This window comes from Sus scrofa, chromosome 13 (genome assembly GCF_054392235.1).
Source record: "Sus scrofa isolate SSC_HxYL_T2T_F1_AM1 chromosome 13, Sscrofa_HxYL_maternal_Yorkshire_Landrace_v2.0, whole genome shotgun sequence".
NCBI classification, from domain to species: Eukaryota; Metazoa; Chordata; class Mammalia; order Artiodactyla; family Suidae; genus Sus; species Sus scrofa.
In genome coordinates, this window is record NC_139395.1 from 37397172 (window position 1) to 37417142 (window position 19971).

The window sequence follows — 19971 nt, forward strand, 5'->3', positions numbered from 1 at the left end:
CTACCATCTGCACTTACATTCCTCTTTCTCCTAGAGGCACCAAATCTAATGAATTGAATACATGTCCTTGGAAATGTATATACGTAGTAGTATTTCATGATTCACTTCAGTGATGTTGAGTCTGAAAGCTCAGGCTGAGTTTTATTTCTTAAGGATGTATTATTATTCATGGTCTGAGTTGACATCCTGGTGGTTGTTTCCAGCTACAGCACCCCATTCAACATTGCTTCCACCGCATTTTACTTCTCCATCCCCTCTGAAAGAGACTTTTGACTGTTTCCACCCACCTGCTGCCATGAACCTCCTTTCGCCTGCGGCGCCACACCCCCCCCCCCCCCCCCCCGCCCCGTGGGCCTGAGCTGGAATCTCTTGAGATACATAGTACATCTCTTAGATCTTACCATGGTTACAATCTTACTTTGCTAAGCACAGCCAGATTCTAAAATGACCCACAGTGGATGCTCTCAGCAGCTGTGCGTGTTCCTGCATCTTTGCCGGTCATGGAATTCGCTGACTTTCTTGCTGATCTTGAGTGCAAGCTGTTGTGTGAAGTTCATTGTGAATGTGTTTGACAGCCTTACATACCCATCTCTTTGTAGTCTTATTAGCCATCTGGGTTTCCTCTTCTGGGATCAGTTTCACCTCCTTAAACAGTCTCTCCATTTGATTTCCAGACTAACACACCTCCCACCTTGCTGGCCACTTCGCAGCTTCCTTTGCTGGTTCCTGTTTTTCTTCCCAGCCTCTTGATGGTGGAAGAGCCCCAGAGCTCAGACCATGGATCTCCTCTCCGTTTGTCCTCCTTGGAGATCCCCACCCAGGCTCCAGGCTTTACATGTCACTGGAGCCTACCTCCAGCCTGGCCCTCACCCCTGAATTCTAGACTCATATATTCAACCACCACTCAGGTAGATCACCGGCCTCTCTAACTCGGCCTGGTCGGAACTGGACCACTGCTGTCCCCATCCCAGGAGATGAAATTATTTTTCTGTTTGCCCTGGCCAACATCCTTGCAGTTAACCTTGACTCAGCCTTCTCCCACAGTACATCCAATTCATCGGAAATTCCTGCCAAATGTACTTAAAAAAAACAAAAACACTAATTCCAAAAGATACATGTACCCCCATGTTCGTAGCAGCACTATTTGCAATAGCCAAGACATGGAAACAATCTAAATTCCATTGATAGAGGACTGGATAAAGAAGATGTGACACATAATATACAATGGAATATTTCTCAGCCATTAAAAAGAATGAAATTTGCTGTTTGCAACAACATGGTTGGACTTGGAGGGTATTATGCTGAGTGAAGTAAGTCAGAGAAACACAAATACTGTATCATATCACGTCTGTGGAATCTTAAAAATATAACAAACTAGTGAATAAAACAAAAAAGAAGACTCACTTGTGGAGAGAACAAACTAGTGTTTACCGGGGGGCAGGGCGGGGGGAGAGGAGCAATATGGGGAAGGTGGGAAAAAAGGTTATTTGCAGATTACATGAAATCATTTTGTGAATCTTTTGAAAATTGTAAAGCACTATGGAATTTAAAAAATCTTTCATATGGGAGTTCCCTGGTTGCAAAGTGTGTTCACTATCCAGCATTGTCACTGCAGCAACTTGAGTTCCTACTATGGTGCAGGTTTGATCCATGGCCTGGGAACTTCTGCATGCCGTGGGCATGGCCAAAAAAGGAATCTTTCATTCAATTAAAAAAAATCTAAAAAATGCTGTTATGGAATCTGACCATGTCTCACTGACTCCACTGTTAAGGTCCTGCTCAAGCCACCATCGTCTCTTGGCTGGATGATGGCAAGAGTCCCCTAAAGGTATCCCTGACCTTGCTCCTACAGTATATTCTCAGCAGGGCAGCCAAGGGGTCTAGGTCTTCCTCATTCCTTTGCTCAAACTTATCAATGGCTCCCATCTCACTCAGAGTGAAAACCCCACTGCTTCACGGCCCTAAATGCTCCATCCCCACCTGCCTCTATTCACAGCTGTATTCGCAGGACTCCTAAATGTGTGTGGCACCTATTAGGTCCTCCATAAATATTTGTTGCATTATTGACTTTAGCTTTTTTTTCTAACTTCTTAAAATGGATGCTTAACCCAGCAATTTTAGCCTTTTTTAAAATATATAGTATGCCTTTAAGACTATACAGTTTCCTAAAGCTGTGTCCCACACATTTGGATACACCAATTTTTATTATCCTTCAATTATAACTATTTTCTACTTTCTCTTATGATTTCTTCTTTGTTCCATGAGTTATTTAGAACTATGTTTCTTAATTTCCAAATGTATGAATTTTTTCTAGTTTGCTATTAATCTTTAATTTTGCTGTGGTCAGTGATTTGTATTACATTAATCATTTGAAATTTGGTAAGACTTATTTCAGGGAATCCCCTGGTGGCTCAGCAGGTTAAGGATTTGGTGTTGTCACCGCTGTGGCTCGGGTTCTTCTGCATGCTGCAGGTACAGCCAAAAAAAAAAAAAAAAGACTTGTTTGATAGCCCATTATATAGTCAATTAGTCAATTTTCATTTTTGGTCCTTTGTACTTAGGAAGAATGTAGGTAGCGTGCATTGTTCTATAGATTTCTGTTATATCGATTTTGTGAATTGGTTTGGGTAAATCTAAATCCTTACTGGTCTGCTTGATCTACCAGTTACTGAGAAAGGTATGTGGAAATCTCCGACCTTCAGTTTGAAGAGGAGCCCGGGGAAATGCTGGGGCCTGAGCAGTGAGGGCAGCAGGTATCAGATCTCCAGGCTTTCAGCTTCCCAAGAAGAGGGATGCTTGTGCTGAATGTGGCTGGAATAACCAAGGCAGGTTGGGACCAGGGACCTTTTACTGGAATGTTTGCACCTGGACAAAGGTCTCCTCCAGCAATAGATGCAAAGAAACTAGAAGGGACTAAAAATAACTGCACGCCTGCTGGGTGCGATAATTATGAACAATAAGACACAAAAAGGTCACAAACCAACTGCCATGTCTGAGGTGCAGGGAACAAAATTAGGGTACTCTGCATGATCCCTGCATACAGCATCACCAAGGGGGTGGCAGACCGCCTGAGCCACCCCTCCCACCCAACCCACTGATCTGCCTTAACTCTCACTCCATATAAGGAACCAGCAGCCCCTGTGAGCAAGGGAACCTGTTACTTGTTTCTGCTTCCTTGTGCTATAGCACAAGTCCCACTAAAGCCATGCCTGAACCCCTTATTTTGCTTTTAATCAATTTCTTTTCTTTCTTTCTTTCTTTCTTTCTTTCTTTCTTTCTTTCTTTCTTTCTTTCTTTCTTTTTTTGTCTTTTTGGAGCTGCACCCGAAGCATATGCAGGTTCCCAGGCCAAGGGTCGAATGGGAGCTGTAGCTGCTGGCCTGCACCACAGCCACAGCAAGGCCAGGTCCGAGGCACATCTTTGACCTACACCACAGCACATGGCAATGCTGGATCTTTAACCCACTGAGCAAGGCCAGGGATCAAACCCAGGTCCTCATGGATACCAGTCGGGTTCGTTAACCACTGAGCCATGATGGGAACTCCAGCTTCTTATCAATTTCTATTGATTAAAGAATAACTGTGGGTCATGCTCTAGGAGAAGAAACCCACTTGCCTTTTATAAGGCTAGCAAAAGAACCGGCTTATGAGTGGGGAGTGGGGTGGGGATACCAGATGGGCCAGGGTGACAGATGTTCAAGGAAGCTGCACATCCATGACAGGAGCACCAGTTGCTAACATCTGGGAGGTACAGCCATAAAAGATCCTCCCCGGGGCTACAAATTACACTGACTCCATTAACTCCTTGCCAGGCAACCCAGAGCATTTTCAGGATCATTCAGAAACTATCCTGTTTCTCCCTTCGTATCCACTACGGCTGTGGATCTTTTTGTTACATTTTACTATTCTTAATTTATCACAGACCTGTCCATCCTTCTCCGCATCCAATCACGTCTGATTTTTTACATATTTCAAAGTAGGCTGCAGATACCTGTACATTTTCTTCTGAATGTCAGTGGTTTCTATGTGTTTTTTTGAATTGATAATCCAATTATATTTTTCATTTCTTTAAGTTCCATTTGATTCTTTTTAAATCTATATAGTTTCTCATCCCTGCCCACAGGCTTAAGCTTTTATTTTTTTAAGTATGTTAAACTTGCTTTATGATATGTGTGTGGTTTCCAATAGCTGATGTTTTTTGTTATTATTGTTTGTTTCTCAGTCGCGGTGCCTGGTTTCCTTTGTGCTTAGCAAAGTTTTACTGTAGGTGGCTTGTTTTCCTCAGAGCTTATCTGTGGGAATTTGAGGTCGTTTCCTCCAGGGAAGATTTCCATTTGCTTCTGCAAACTGGCTGAAAAAATTAATAAGCTGGGACGGCTGGAAACGCAATTGTTGCCTTGAGTCTTTTCAGACCACCCAGGGTGTGGGTAGGCAGCCTGCAAACTGATGTCTGGGCAGGAACAAGGTTTACCTTCTCTGAGGAGACATTTTTTTCCTCCTCTCTTCAACACCAGGGTTCTAGCTCGGCCATTTCCTTTTTTTTTTTTTTTTTTTTGGTCTTTTTGTCTTTTCCAGGACCTTGCCCATGGCATATGGAGGTTCCCAGGCTAGGAATCTAATTGGAACTGTAGCCACCGGCCTACACCACAGCCATAGCAATGCAGGATCCGAGCTTGTCTGCAACCTACACCACAGCTCATGGCAACGCCGGATCCTCAACCCACTGAGCAAGGCCAGGGATCGAACCCACAACCTCATGTTTCCTAGTCGGATTCGTTAACCACTGAGCCACGATGGGAACTCCTTGGCCATTTTCTTGGTGTTCACTGGGATGGGGTGGTGGCGAGTTTACTTATTCAGCTTTACACTGAGGGTAGAGTCCTTTGATGTCCTAGATCCAGGAACCCCCTTTCAGATTGCTCTTCTTGAGTGATTCCAGGACTCTCTCTCCAGGGCTCCCTTCCGCATGATGCTATGAAAACACATGTGCGCTTTTGCCCAGTTGGGCAAATGTCTCCAAGGCACAGTTGGCTTCAGTATTCTCCCTCCCTCCCTCCCTTGCCGGGGGTCCCCCTCAACCTGTTGCTTAGCATGGATGTCCCTTATTTTCTTGCCATGTTGTCAATAATTTAAGAAAAACAAAGATTATCTTCTTATTCTGTGCTTTCAGTTGATTTCAGCAGAAAAGTCAGCCATGCTATCAGAAACAGAAGTCTGTATTTTTCTATATATTTGAAATATGTCATAATTTTTTTAAGCGTTATTGAAGTAGCGTTGATTTATAAGGTCGTCATAATTTCTGCTCTACAGCAAAGTGATTCAGTTATACATAGACCTTCATCCATTCTCTTTCAGATTCTTTTCCCACATACATAATTTAAAATGATCTAACAAAAACAAAAATCTAGTAATGTCTTCTACTCTCAAGTGATGCTCATATGCTCATATGCTCTATTAAGAATTTACTCAAACTCTAACATGTGAAAACTGATTATACAAGATATTGAAAGCAGGAATATGAAAAACTCTGTACACCACTTTTACAAGTTATTTATTCTCTCTGGGTTTCTCATTTAAGTTGATCTACCCCTGAGTTGAAGGTTTTATTAACGATACTGCTGTGAATGTAGCTATTGGCAGTAACTCTATGTAGTAAAACTTAGACTACGCTCTGTGTGTTGAAATGTGTATGAACATATGAGCTGATAGAAGTTAAGTATAAATTAAATTCCTACGTGTCAGTATTTAGTATCAGCAACAGTAATTATTAGGATTTATTTTTATGGTGCTTATGTGTCCATAGCAAATGTTGTAAACCCAGACTTACTAGAAATGTCTAAGAAGCTTGGGATCTGAGAAGATCTATATCTTCAGGCAAATACATTGCCTTCCTCTAAACCAGGCTGGGAAAGTATACTCTAACAGAAGCCAAAGTATTTCTTGAGTGCTCCTTGAAGACTTCTGAGACAAAAACAATAATATTTATGCATGACCATGAAAACTGTGTGGCTCTGGGCCTCTGAGGATGAGTATATAGAATATTAGTGCCCTGTGATATGATTTTGCTTCTGCGTGGAATTGTTATGCAGATAGTGGGTTGAGGGTCTGTTCTATGAGAGGAGGGGCAAGCTCAAGCAAAGGTGATTTGCATGATTTTGTTTTCCTCTTCAGAACTTCTCTCTGACCTTCTGGCCCCTGCTAAGGTAGCTCCTTAGGGCAGGGGCTTGAAACATGAGAATAACAGCATGTCTTGCATAAACCACATGTTAAGTTATATTGTGTAACTATAGTGAATGGTATAGCTTCCTAAAGGGACCCTTTATTCCCAGGATAGGAGGTAACTCTAAGATACTATACAGGGAGTTCCCGTCCTGACTCAGTGTAAACAAATCTGACTAGCATCCATGAGGATGCAGGTTTGATCCTTGGCCTCGCTCAGTGGGTTAAGGATCCGGTGTTGCTGTGAGCTGTGGTGTAGGTCGAAGATGTGACTTGGCTCCCAAGTTGCTGTGGCTGTGGCATAGGCCAGCGTCTATAGCTGCAATTCAACAAGATACATTAATCATTAGAATATTTAGTACTCCTTCCACAAGTAAAATACAGATTATTTACCAACCTCTTCTGAGACCTGATGACCACCCATGAACTCTTTCTGTAAGACTTTCCCAGGATATTTGTAATAGCAAATATCTATCATGATCTCATGCTGTGTCCAAACCTGTTGGTAGATGATGTATGAGTATAATATAAGGAAGGATTTAGTGGCTCATGGAGTTAAGGATTGGTGTTGCCACTGCTGTGGCCCATGTCAGTGTTGTGGTGTGAGTTTGATGCCTGGCCCAAGCACTTCTACATGCCATGGGTGCAGCACACCCAAAAGTGTGAAGTATCATACAGGGGTGTGGTTGAGAGGACGAGCTCTGTATTTAGGTAGATCATAAGGAGAACACCCAACAGAGAGAAGTACCCAGGAAGAGCAGAGAACCACCACCCCAACCACCCCACCCCATCCCATCTCCCGAGGGCCCTAAGGGACCAGGAAGGAGCCCTGGTCATTGGAGAGAGAAACCCACTATGAGCACAACCCTTCCATGCCTATGACCTCCCCTAAAGGATGGGCTGGCAGCAGGAAGAGCCCTGGTCAGTGATGAGACAATGCCCACCACCACCACAGCCCCATCCTCTCCCAAAACTTTGCTCATGGGACCTTAGAAAGAAGATGAGCTCCCCTAGGGGCCTTGACCATGCACCTGGGAAATAATTCAGCTGCATGAAATCATGATCCTGCTGAGGAGGGGATTCGGGAATATTTGGTTTCCTGATTCTGGCCAGAGTGTGGATTCTTGGGTACTGTGTGATTATGACCACTCTATGCCTTCGTAACAGCAAGGCCTAGCCTATATCAGTTGCACATAGAATCTGAATCTTGGAGTTGTCACCGACTCTAGAGATCACTCACTATAGGAACTTTTTCTTTGGCAAAGTTACATTTTTCGAGTCTCTGCTCAAACATTCTCATTGATGGAGCATTCACTGTACTTCCTGCACACAGGGTCAGTGCTGCCTAAACCTTGGAGATCCCTGTATCCCCAGCACCCCCAGCCATCTGTGTCAAGTCTCCCTTTTTTCTTTTTTTGTTTTTAAATTCTGGTCAAATACATGTCTCCTATAATTTACCATCTTACCCATTTTTAAGTGTGCAATTCAGCAGTGTTAAATACATTCTCATTGTTGTGCACTCTTCAGTACCATCCATCCCCATAACTTTTTTCATCTTATAAAACCAAAACACTATACCTATTAAACAATAATTCCGCATTCTCCCTCCGGCTCCTGGCAACCACCATTCTATTTTCTATTTTTACAATTCTGACTGCTCTAAGTATCTCATGTAAGTGGAACAATACAGCATTTGTCTTTTTGTGACTAGCTTATTTCACCTAGCATAATGTCCTAGAGGTTCACCATATTGTAGCATATGTCAGAATTTCCTTTCTTTTGGTGATCTTCCTTTGTATCAATATACCACACTTTGCTTATCTGTTCACTGGTTTATGGGCACTTGTGTTGCTTCCATGTTTTGGCTGTTGTGAATAATGCCACTATGAACACAGGTATACTCATAGCACTTTGAAACCCTGATTTCAATTCTTTTGGTATATATATCCATGAGTGGGATTTTTGGATCATATGGTAACTCTATTTTTAATTTTTTGAGGAACCACCATACTGTTTTCCACAGTGGCTGTACCATTTCACATTCACACCAACAGTGTATAAGGGATCCGATTTCTCCACATCCTTGACAACATTTGTTGTTTTCTCTTAGTTTGTTGAAAGTAGCCATCCTAATGGGTATGAAATAGTATCTCCTAGAAGTTTGATTTGCATTTATCTAATGTTTAGATATTGAGCATGTTTTCATGGGCTGATTGTCATTTTTATATATTCTTTGGAGAAATGTCTATTTAAGTCCTTTGCCCGTTTTCGAATTGGTTTCTTGTTGTCATTGTTGAGTTTTAGAAGCCCTCTATATATTCTGGATAGTAAACTCTTACGAGATATATTATTTGCAATGCAGAAAAAGCATTTGACAAAATCCAAAATCCATTCATGATAAAAACTCTTGCCAAAGTGGGTATAGAGGGAATACACCTTAACATAATAAAAGCCACTTGTGGCAAACCCATAGCCAATAGAATACTCAACAGAGAAAAGCCTCCCTGCTAAAATCTGGAACAAAACAAGAAATGCCCACCCTCACCACTTTTATTCAACATAGTATTGGAAGTCCTAGACACAGAAAAACAAAAGAAATAAATGTATCTAAATTGGAAGAGGAGGGGTAAAATTGTCACTTTGTGCAGATGACATGAGACTATACATTATGTATCTATACATGTGTCTATATCATGTATGTATGTCATGATACTATATATAGAAAACCCTAAGGACCCCACACAATGAATTCAGCAAAGTAGCAGGATACAAGATTAACATTTGAAATCAGTTGCATTTCTGTATACTAACAGTGAAATTATAGAAAAGGAATATAAAAATACAACACCTTTTAAAATCTCACCCCTGGAGTTCCCATTGTAGCGCAGCAGAAACGAATCCAACTCGTATCCTTGAGGATGTGGGTTTGATCCCTGGCCCCACTCAGTGGGTCTAGGATCTGGCATTGCCGTGAGCTGTGGTGTAAGTTGCAGATATGGCTCAGATCCTGCATTGCTGTGGCTGTGGTATAGGCTAGGAGTTGTAGCTCTGATTTGACCCCTAGCCTGGGAACTTGCATATGCCACAGTTGTGGCCCTAAAAAGCAAACAAAAAAAATAGCACCCCCAAAAATTAAATACCTAGGAATAAACCTGACTAAGGAGGTAAAAGACTTCTATGCTGCTGATAACTATAAAATATTAATCAAGGAAATAAAAGATAATTCAAAGAAATGGAAAGATATCCCATGGTCCTGGATTGGAAGAATTGATATCATTAAAATGGCCATACTCACCAAAGCAATCTACAGATTCAGTGAAATCCCTATTAAATTACCCATGGCATCTTCATAGAACTACAACAAACAATCCAAAAATTCGTATGGAACCATAAAAGATCCAGAATTGCCAAAGAAATTCTGAGGAACAAAAACTAAGCAAGGGGCATAACTCTCCCAGACTTCAGGCAATATCACAAAGCTACAGTAATCAAGACAGTGTGGTACTGGTACCAAAACAGACATACAGACCAATGGAACAGATTAGAAAACCCAGAAATAATTGACACCTATGGTCAATTAATCTTCAACAAAGGAGGCAAGAATATAAAATGGGAAAAAGACAGTCTCTTCAGCAAGTGGTGCTGGCAAACTGGATAGCTATATGTAAATCAGTGAAACTAGAACACACCTTCACACCATGCACAAAAATAAACTCAAAATGGCTTAAAGACTTAAACATAAGACAAGACACCATAAAACCCCTTTAAAAGAACATAGGCAAAGCATTCTCTGACAACCATACAAATTTTTTCTTAGGTCAGTCTCCCAAGGCAACAGAAATAAAAGCAAAAATAAACCAATGGAACCTAATCAAACTTACAACTTTTGCACAGCAAAGGAAACCATAAAAAAAAGATGACCTAGAGAATGGGAGAAAATAGTTTCAAACAATGCAACCAACAAGAGCTTAATCTCTAAAATATGCAAACAACCTAAACAACTCAACAGCAAAAAATCCAACAACCCAATTGAAAAATGGGCAGAAGACTTGAATAGACATTTCTCCAAAGAAAATACACAGATGGACAACAGGCACATGAAAAAATGGTCAACATCACTGATTATTAGAGAAATGCAAATCAAAACTACTGTGAGGTACCACCTCACACCTGTCAAGATGGTCATCATTAATAAGTCAACAAATAACAAATGCCAGAGAAGGTGTGGAGAAAAGAGAAACCTCCTACACTGTTGGTGGGAATGTAAATTGGTAAAACCACTATGCAAAACAGTATAGAAATACCTCAGAAAACTAAATATATAACTACGATATGACCCAGAAATCCCACTCCTGGGCATATATCTGGACAAAACTTTCATTGAAAAAGATACATGCACCTGTATGTTCATTGCAGCACTAGTCACAATAGCCAAGACATGGAAACAACCTAAATGCCCACTGACAGATGAATCAATTAAGATGTGGTATGGGGAGTTCCCATCGTGGCTCAGCAATCACAAACCCAACTAGTATCCATGAGGACACAGGTTTGATCCCTGGCCTTGCTCAGTGGGTTAAGGATCCAGCATTGCTGTGAGCTGTGGCGCAATTCTCAGATGCAGCTCGGATCCCACATTGCTGTGCTTGTGGCATAGGCTGGCAGCTACAGTTTCAATTCAACCCCTAGCCTGAGAACTTCCATATGCCATGGGTACACCCCTTAAAAAAAGCAAAAAAAAAAAAAATGCAATTTGCAGCAATGTGGATGGAACTAGAGACTCTCATATTAAGTGAAGATAAGTCAGAAAGAGAAAGACAAATACTACAAGATATCACTTATATCTCAAATCTAATGTACGGCACAAACGATCCTTTCCACAGAAAAGAAACAAACTCATGGGCTTGAATAACAAACTTGTGGGGAGGGGAAGGAAGTGGGATGGCCTGGGAGTTTGGGGTTGGTAGATACAAACTATAGCACTTGGAGTGGATAAGCAATGAGATCCTGCTGTATAGCACAAGAAACTCTATCTAATCACTTATGATGGAACATGATGGAAAATAATGTAAGGAAAAGAATATATATATATATATGACTGGGTCACTTTACTATATAGCAGAAATTGACAGAACATTGTAAATCAACTATAATAAAGAAAAGACATATGATTTGCAATATTTTCTCCCATTCTGTGGGGGAGGGGGTTGTTTTTTGAGGGTTTTTCTTTCTTTTCTTTTTTCTTTTTTCTTTTTTTTTTTTTTTAGTTTTTTGCTCTTTTTCTTTTTAGGACCGCATCCCCAGCATATGGAGGTTTCCAGACAAGGGGTCAAATTGGAGCTGCAGCTGCTGGCCTGCACCACAGCCACAGTATTCAGGATGCGAGCTGCCTCTGCAACCTATACCACAGCTCATGGCAACACCAGATCCTTAACCCACTGAGCAAGGCCAGGGATGGAACCCACATCCTCACAGATCCTAGTCGGGTTTGTTAACTGCTGAGCCATGAAGGGAACTCCCATTCTGTGGTTTTTTTATTTAGTCTGGATAGTGTCTTTTAATGTGCAGATTTTTAAAATTTTCATGAAGTCCAATTTGTCTATTATTTTTGTTCCCTTTGCCTTTGGTGTCATATCCAATCAATCATTTTCAAATCCAGTGTCATGGCAGATTTTATCCTATATTTTCCTTCAAGAGTTTTATTGTTTTAGCGTCTTACATTTAGGTTCCTGATCCATTTTGAGTTAATTTTTATATATGGTGTTAGGTAAAAATTAACTTTTTTTTTTTTTTTTTGCATATGGATATCCAGTTTCCCAGTACCATTTGTTGAAAACTGTTCTTTCCCCATGGAATTATTTTGGTACTTTTTCAAAAATTATGTGACCGTATATGTGAGGGTTGATTTGGGGGATCCTTATTCTATTCCACTGGTCTGTATGTTTCATCTTCCCTCTGTCTCCCCAAACCTCCCAGCCATCTGTCCCAAGACACCCTTTAAAAATATCTACTTTGTCTCCATGGCAGCACTCAAAACATATGAAAAGAGCTGCTACACAAAATCAAATGTAGCTGCTACTACAAAATCTCTTTCCTTCATAAAGAAATCACTAGTTCCTTAAACTTTTTTATGACAGTTTCCACATCCTGCTCTGACATTAAGAAGAAAATAACTGTCACCCTGTAATGAAGCGACCCCTCAAATTTCCCTCCTTTCTTTGAGCTGCCAGCATAGAACTAAAATCAGCAACGAGAATTTTTATGTGTCTTACTGGCAGCTTTGCTATCATGTTGACTCATGTGAAGGTTGTGGGCAACTCCTTGGTATTTTATTTTATTTTTATTTTTTGTCTTTTTAGGCCAGCACCTTCAGCAAATGGAAGTTCCCAGGCTAGGGGTCAAATTGGAGTTGTACCCGCAGCCACAGTAATGCCAGATCCAAGCCGCATCCGTGACCTATACCATAGCTCACAGCAATGCTGGATCCTTAACCCACTGAGTGAGGCCAGGGATCGAACCCCTATCCTCATGGATACTAGTCAGGTTCTTAGCCCACTGAGCCACAACAGGAACTCCCTCCTAGGTATTTGAAAATTCACTCCTATTAAAGAAAAAAGAAAAGATCTTCCCTATGCCATTTGTTTTAATTTTGAACTCAGCTGCCTCACAGGCAGTTGAAAAATAATGTAACGAAGTCCCATGTACTCTCCGCCAAGCTTTCGCCTGTGGTAACATCTACCATAACTATAATAATGCACACAGTACCAAAAAGGGGAAGTTGATATTGGTACAATCTGTAGATCTTACTCAGATCTCTTGTTTTTAATATACATTCACTCATTTGTATGTGTGGGTGTGTAATCTATAATTTTATGCAATTTGATCACATGTATATATTCCTATAACCATGACCACAATCAAGATTAATTACCACATTATGTTGTACACCTGAAAATAATATAATGTTACATGTCAATTACATCACAATTTAAAAAAGTGTTTTTAGGTATTCCCTTGTGGTGCAGCAGGTTAAGGATCAGGTTTGATCCCTGGCCTGGGAGCTTCCATATGTGGCAGGTGTGCCCCCCCCCCAAAAAAATTGTTTTTAAGGATTGATCACCACAAAGGGACTCCCTCTTTCTACCCTTCCCCCACCATCCCTAATCCCTAACTACTGTTCATCTAATCTCCACCTCTCAAATTTTGTCTTTTAGAGAATGTTTTATAAATGGAATCATAGATTATATAATCTTTTTCCATTTGTAGGTTCTAGTCAGATTTACTTCTATACACAGAAATCATGCCTTTATTTTCTCTGCAGGAAGCACTCCCTTTACATCTGTGTCTCCCATACAAACGGCTGTATGTGGAAAGCCCTCTTCAGCCAGGAGAGGAAAGTGGGAAGAGGAAGCATCCCACTTCCATTGAGAAAATTGAATTCAGTTTCTCAGAGAAAATGCATTTGGTGGTAACCATAGCGGCAGCCCTAGTATCCTAGTACTATCCTTCAGGTACATTATAGATTGAGGAGGCTTTTTTGACTTGACAAGGTATTATTCATAACACTGCTCCTGTGAGAAAATGCAGTCAAAAGCCAAACTGGAGGAGTTCCCGTGGTGGCACAGTGGTTAACGTATCCGACTAGGAACCATGAGGTTGCGGGTTCGGTTCCTGCCCCTGCTCAGTGGGTTAACGATCTGGCATTGCTGTGGGCTTGGTGTAGGTTGCAGACGCGGCTCGGATCCCGCGTTGCTGTGGCTCTGGCGTAGGCCAGTGGCTACAGCTTCGATTCGACCCCTAGCCTGGGAACCTTCATATGCCGTGGGAGTGGCCCAAGAAATAGCAAAAAGACAAAAAAAAAAAAAAAAAAAAAAAAGCCAAACTGGAAAGCAATCTGTTTGTTGGTGTTTGCAAACATTGTGTTGGAACCGTGTGCCCAAACTTTGCTTTGCCAAACATTGTGTGGACTTGGAATAGCTTTTATCTGACTGGGGTCGGAGAAACAAAAACATTTGAATTTCTTTTAATTGTGGTAAAAACAAAAACAAAAACATGACTCATAAAAAAACTAATCGATAAATGAGAAGCAAGTTACAGACTAGCCAACCTTTGAGACTGGCTTTTTCACTCATTATAGTTCCTTTGAGATCCATCCAAGTTTTTATAGGTATCAATAATCTGTTCCTGGAGTTCCCGTTGGGGCTAAGAGGTTTAAGAACCCGACTAGTATCCACGAGGATGTGGGTTCCATCCCTGGCCTTGTTCAGTGGGTTAAAGATCTGGTGTTGCTGCAAGCTGTGGAGTAGGCTGAAGATGAGGCTCGGATCTGGCATTGCTGTGGCTATGGTGTAGCCTGGCAACTGCAGCTCCAATTCAACCCCTAGCTGGGGAAATTCCATGTGCCCTAAAAAGACAAAAAAAAAATTATGTTCCTTTGTATTTCTATAGAAGTCCATGGTATGGATGTACCACAGTCTGACCATTTACCTGCTGAAGGGCATTTGTGTTGTTTCCAGTTTGGGGCTACTACAAATAATGACGAATTGACATTTGTATTTCAGGATTTGTAGCACCTAAGTTTTCATTTCTCTGTGATAATAAATGCCTAAAAGTGAGATTACTTAACTGTAAGGTAACTACACATTAAGTTTTATAAGAAACTGCCAAATTATTTTCCAGTGGCTATAACATGTTACACTCCCACCAGCAATGTATGAAAAATGTATGTTCTCTTCATTCCCACCAATTTTTGGTATGATCACTTTTTTTTTTTTTTTTTTTTTTGTCTTTTTAGGGCCACTCCTGTGACATATGGAGGTTCCCAGACTAGGGTTCCAATAGGAGCTGTAGCTGCCAGCCTGCACCACAGCCGCAGCAACTTGGGATCTGAGCCATGTCTGCAACCTACACCACAGCTCACAGCAATGCTGGATCCTTAACCCACTGAGCAAGGCCAGGGATCAAATCTGCGTCCTTGTGGATACTAGTCAGATTCCTTTCTACTGAGCCATGATGGGAACTCCTGATCACTCTTTTTTATTTCAGCTGTCTAATAGGCATAATATCTCATGGTGTGTTTTATTTGCATTTTCATAATGGCTAATTATGCCAAACAGTTTCTTCATGTGCTTTTCTGAGCCAGTATATTCCCTGTGGCGAAATGTCTCTTCAAGTCTTTTGCCTGTTTTCTAATCAGAGCGTTTGATGTTTTATTGCAGAGTTTTGAGAACTCTTTATGTATTCTAGACACTAGTCCCTTATTAAATATGTAGTTTGGAAATATTTTTTCCTAGTCTGTAACTTACTTCTCATTTATCAATTAATTACTTTTTTATGGATCATGTTTTTAGTGTCTAAAAATGCTTCACCTAACCTGAGATTGTGAAATTTTTCTCCTACATGTTTTTCTAAAAGCTTTATAGTTTTATATGTAAATCTACGATCCATTTTGAGTTCATTTCATATAAGGTATGGGGTTTAAGTTTTTCACAGTTTTTGTTTTTTTGGCCTTTTTGCCTTTTCAATAGACTATTTTTAAGAGTGGTTTTAGGTTCACAGCAAAATTAAGCAGAAAGTACCATTAGTTCCCTTATACCCCCCGCCTCCAAACATTTTCCACCTCCCCCACTTCCAACACCCAGCATCACAATTGTACATTTATTACAATCAAGAAATCTACAATGATACATCATTATCAACAAAGTTCGGAGTTTACATTAGGTCTCACTCTTGGTCTTATAAATTCAATGAGTTTTAACAAAGGCATAATATATGTATCCATCATTATAATATCATACAGATTGGTTTCACTACCCTAAAAACCCTCTATGTTCTGTCTATTCCTCTTTCCTCTTGGCTAATCCCTGGTAGTCACTGATCTTTTTATTTTCTCCATAGTTTTGCCTTTTCCAGAATGTTAACGTATAGCTGGAATCATATAGTATATTACCTTTTCAAATTAGCTATTTTCACTTAGTAAATTAGCGCTTAAGTTTTTCTCCATGTTTTTTTCATGTCTTGAGAGCTCATTTCTTTTTAGCACTGAATTATTTTCCATGGTATAGCTATTTTCCATTATACCACTGCTATGTATGCATTCACCTACTGAAAGGTGACTTGGTTAGTTCCAAGTTTTAGCAATTATGAATGAAGCTGCTAAAATATCTGTATACAGGTTTTTATATAGATGTTAGTTTTCAGTTCATTTCAGTAAATACCCAAGGGTGCAATCGCCAGGTCATGTGGCAAAGTATGTTTAGTTTCACAAAGAACTTTTTTTTTTTTTTGCCTTTTTCTAGGGCCGCACCCATAGCATATGGAGGTTCCCAGGCTAGGGGGTCTAATTGGAGCTATATCTGCTGGCCTATGTCACAGCCACAGCAACTCAGGACCCGAGCCACGTCTGTGACCTACACCACAGCTCACAGCAATGCCAGATCCTTAACCCTCTGAGCGAGGCCAGGGATTGAACCTGAAACCTCATGGTTCCTAGTCAGATTCGTTAGCCACTGAGCCACAATGGGAACTCCACAAAAACCTCTTTTTGAAAGTAGTAATTGGCAGAGCAAGATGACGGAGGAGTAAGAGGTCATGCATATCTTCTCCCACAAACGCATCAAAAAAAACACATCTACATGTAAAACTACTTGCACAGAACATCAATTGAATGCTGGCAGAAGAACTTAAACCTCCAAAAAGGGCAAGAAACTCTTGACATAACTGCATAGAACAAAAGAAAAAGAGAGAGAGAAAAGGAATCAGGATGGGACTAGCATTCCCAAGAGGGAGCTGTGAAGGAGAAAAGGAACCCACCTCCTGGGAAGCCACCTAACTGACGAAAGATCAGCTGACTTAGCGGCACCTCAAAGTTGCCCAGAGAAGCATAGCAGCTGGACTGAGAACAGCAAAGCAGAGTGAGAGCCACACAGATCATCTGAACCACAGGCCCTGACAGCACGGCCTGAAACGCTTGGGCAGGGGTTGGGTGCTGAGACTCAGGCTCCAGAGGTCTTTGCTGCTATTGAGAGCCCAGCAACCAGGCATTGACTGCTGGCCCTACCCATTGCCTCCTTCTCCCTGAAAACACACTGAGCATCCTGGGAACAACAGCCTGCTCACACCGAAGAAAGTGACAGCAAATACTCAAACTCCCACACCAAAAATAAATAGTAACCCCCCCAAAAATACAAAGGTGTATTCTTGCATAGAAATAACATCACAAGACTACAGTTTGGCTTCCCCGAACTCACAGAGAAAGAAAAACACAAGCAAGATGAAGAAGCACAGAAACCATCTCCAGTTAAAGGAACAGGAGAATTCACCTAAGGCAGACAACAATGAAACAGACCTCTGCAGTCTGACATTCATGGGGTTCAAAAGGGAGGTATTGAAAATGTTGAAGGAATTAAGAGAGGATATTAACAGTAATGCAAATTTCCTTTAGAAAGGAACTAGAAAACATAAGGAGGAGCCAAGAAAAACTAGAAAATTCATTTGCAGAGATACAAACTGAGCTTAAGGCAACAAAGAGCAAAATGAATAAAGCAGAGGAACGAATTAGTGACGTGGACGATAAAATAATGGATATCACTCAATCAGGACAGCAGACAGAAAATGACGTGAAAAAACATGAAAGCAATATAAGAGACCTATGGGATAATATAAAGCGGGCCAATCTACGCATAATAGGATTCCAGAAGGAAAAGAAGAAGAAAAGGGAATTGAAAATATATTTGAAGAAATTATGGCTGAAAACTTTCCAAATCCAAAGCATACTGATATCAAGGTACAGGAAGCACAGAGGGCCCCAAACAAGCTGAACCCAAACAAGACCCACACCAAGACATATTATAATAAAAATGGCAAAAGTTAAAGAGAGGATTCTAAAGGCAGCAAGAGAAAAGCAAAGCGTTAATTATAAGGGAACCCCCATAAAGCTATCAGCTGATTTCTCTACAGAAACACTACAGGCCAGAGGGAGTGGCAAGATATATTTAAAGTGCTGAAAGGAAAAAAATTGCAACCTAGAATACTCTATCCAGCAAGAATATCATTTAAATTAGAAGGGGAAATAAAGAATTTCTCCACAAACAAAAGCTAAAAGAGATTCTAAAAGAAATACTGAAAGGGCTTCTCTAAATTAAAAAATAGAGAGAGAGAGAAAAGAGAAAAAGAAGAATTAGGATGGAGGAAACCACAGTTGGAAAGCAATCACTTAAAAAAAAACCAGCATACAGAGCTAAATATGAAGATGTTAAAAAAAAAAGACATCAAAATCATACAATGTGGGGAAGGAAAGTAAGAAAATACAGGTTCTTTTTTTTATTTTAATGATGTGTCTGAGCCTATATGACTATCAGGCAAAATCAAACAGATATGGGAAGGGCTTAACGTGCTTAAAAAACAGGGCAACCACAAATCAAAACCAAACATTACATTTACAAAAACTGAAAAGAAAAGTACTCAAGCATAAAATAAATGGAAACCATCCAACCCAAAAAAGAAAAGAAGAGAAACAGAATCAACTGGTAAAAAAAGGTTTAAAATGGCAATAAATATGTATCTATCAATAATCACCTTAAATGTCAAGGGACTAAATGCTCCAATCAAAAGACACAGAGTGGCGGATTGGATAAAAAAGCAAAAACCTTCAATCTGCTGCCTACAAGAAACTCACCTTAGAGCAAAGGACACATGTAGATTGAAATTAAGGGGATGGGGAAAGATATTTCATGCCAATGGACAAGACAGGAAAGCAGGAGTTGCAATATTCATATCAGATAAAATAGACTTTAAAATGAGGGTCGGAGTTCCCGTCGTGGCGCAGTGGTTAACGAATCCGACTAGGAACCATGAGGTTGCGGGTTCGGTCCCTGCCCTTGCTCAGTGGGTTAACAATCCGGCGTTGCCGTGAGCTGTGGTGTAGGTTGCAGACGCGGCTCGGATCCCGCGTTGCTGTGGCTCTGGCGTAGGCCGGTGGCTACAGCTCCGATTCAACCCCTAGCCTGGGAACCTCCATATGCCGCGGGAGCGGCCCAAGAAATAGCAACAACAACAAAACAACAACCAAAAAAAAGACAAAAGACAAAAAAAAAAAAAAAAAAAAAAACGAGGGTTATTAAGAAAGACAAAGGACACTATTTAATGGTTAAAATATCCATTCAAGAAGAGGATATTACAATTGTTGATATATATGCCCCTAATATAGGAGCACCCAGATACCTACGATAAATACTAACAGACATAAAAGGAGAAATTGATGGGAATACAATCATAGTAGGAGACTTTAACACCCTACTCACAACAATGGACAGATCCTCTAGACAGAAAATCAATAAGGCAACAGAGATCCTAAAGGACCCAATAGAAAACTTAGATTTAATCAACATTTTCAGGACATTACATCCAAAAAAATCAGAATATACATTCTTCTCAAGTGCACATGGAACATTCTCAAGAATTGATCACGTACTGGGGCACAAAGCTAACCCCAACAAATTAGAATTTGAAATTAGAATATAGAAATTATTTCAATATCTTCTCCGACCACAATGGCATGAAACTAGAAATTGACCACAGGAAAATGAGAAAAAACTTACTACATGGAGACTATACAACATGCTACTAAAAAACCAATGGGTCAATAAGGAAATCAAGAAGGAAATTAAAAAATACCTTGAGACAAGTGATAATGAAGATACATCCACTCAAAATCTATGGGATGCCACAAAAGCACTAAGAGGGAAATTCATAG